The sequence below is a fragment of the Gymnoscopelus microlampas genome, assembly GCF_963454915.1.
Source record: "Gymnoscopelus microlampas genome assembly, chromosome: 11".
Lineage (NCBI taxonomy): Eukaryota > Metazoa > Chordata > Actinopteri > Myctophiformes > Myctophidae > Gymnoscopelus > Gymnoscopelus microlampas.
The window spans coordinates 49,968,132-49,970,181 of record NC_139948.1 but is presented as its reverse complement, the minus strand read 5'-3'; positions in this window follow the sequence as shown (position 1 = coordinate 49,970,181).

Below are 2,050 nucleotides of genomic sequence, written 5' to 3'. Positions count from 1 at the left end.
ATGCAGTGGTGGAAAAAGTACTCAAATTCTTTACTTAAGTAAAAGTACCAATACTGCAATATAAAAATACTCTGTTACAAGTAAAAGTCCAGAATTAAAAATGTACTCGAGTAAAAGTACAAAAGTATTGGCATCAAAATGTACTTAAATTACCAAAAGTAAAAGTACTAAATATTTGAAAATAGCCGATCTACAAGCTCACAACGCGTCGCGATGCGACGCGTTGTGAGCTTGTAGATCTGCTATTTTCAAATAGCCTATGTATAAAATAGGGCTAAAGTGGTTAATGTATGTTTCATTATATCATAGTTTATCTGAAAAGTAACGAGCAACTAAAGTTTTCAAATAATTGTAGTGGAGTAAAAGTACAATATTTGCCTCTGAGACGTAGTGGAGTAGAAGTAAAAGTATTGGAAATTGGAAATACTCAAGTAAAGTACAAATACCTCAAAATTGTACTTAAGTACAGTACTTAAGTAAATGTACTTAGTTACTTTCCACCACTGGAAGCATGTCGTGCGGCGAAAATAGCCGATCAAAAGCTCTCAATGCGTTTGCAGACGCACTGAGAGCTTAAGACCTTAACCCTGTTTCACAAATCACACGTTAGGCATAACAGTTTCAGACGTGACATTTTATTTTTGCTTTAATCCAACATGTACGGGGGAGGGGGCTAGCCGGGCTAATTGGCCTATAAGTCTTCTAGCCAAAGCTGACGCTCTGTCTGTGGTCTGCCTAGTGTCTCTGCTCTGCTCTGCTCAACCAGCCCATTAGATGGACTGGAAATAGCTCTGAGGATCAGGGTTGCCAGATCTGCTTATTATAATTTCCCCGCAAGATTGTATTTGAAAATAGCCGATCTACGTGAGCTTGTAGATCTGCTATTTTCAAATAGCTGATGTATATGTTAAAGTGCTCATGTGGCCCTGTGGTAAAGACAGACACTGCCTTTCCCACTTTACCTTTATAGCCTCACATGTTCCATTATTTTCATTATTTTCTGTTTAACATATGCATTTATCATACTGCTCATTTCATATCATACTATAATTCTAGTAACCTCTGTAGTGGTGGTGAGTACGTGAGTGAAGATACCCGGTTCTCCTCACTGGCTGGACCAATTGCTCTGATTTTGCACACAGCCATTGACCATTACCATCTGAACGCAACTGTGAAGCCCGTTTTTCAATTTCATCAAATCTCAGCTTCTTATTAGCGTTTTTGTGGCAAACACTGTCGCCATGGTTACGGGGCTGCCCAGCTATGGGACGAACTGCCTCCCGGGTTGCCAGATCATGTGCGCATATCCCCCCACGGATGCGCTGCGCCGACCGGGTATGGTCTAGTTCATTTCATTTATGCAAACAACACAGAGACAATTGTTTGTTTAAAACACAACCACTTTATTTTATCTCAACAGTTTAAAGCAGAACTCTTTTACAGGCCCATAGTCGCTTCTTTTGGGCTGGTTTTCCTAGACCTGCGGTTGCTTGTTTCTCTCACAGAATCTGGCAACACTGCTGAGGACAGGAGAGAAAATGGGAAACAGACAAAAGAGAGAGAGAGGGAGAGGGAGAGAGAGAGAGAGAGAGAGAGAGAGAGAGAGGGTGTCAGGAGTGACAGAGAGAGGACGGCAGAGAGCGAGAGAGAGAGAGAGGGAATGAGAGCACAGGCAGAAGGAAACAGACAAAGACAGAGAGGATGAGAGAGGTGACATAGTGGGAGGATGGAGAGAGAGAGAGAGAGAGAGCGAGAGAGGGAAAAAATAGAGCGGCGAAATGAGACGAGGCAGAGCGAGAGGAGGAAGAAGAACAAGAAGAACAAGAAGAACGCAGACGGGAGAGAGAGAGAGACAAAGGGGAAACGAGCGAGCGAGCGAATGAAAGAACGCCGAGAAAATGAGAGAGCGGGAGATAAGAGAGAGAGAGAGAGGGTGTGGGTGAGTCATAGGAAACACAGGAAGAGACAACAGGGCTAAGAACGCCACACGATGACCAATGAGACGAGAGCATGAGATGAGGGCCAATGAGACGAGAGCATGAGATGAGGG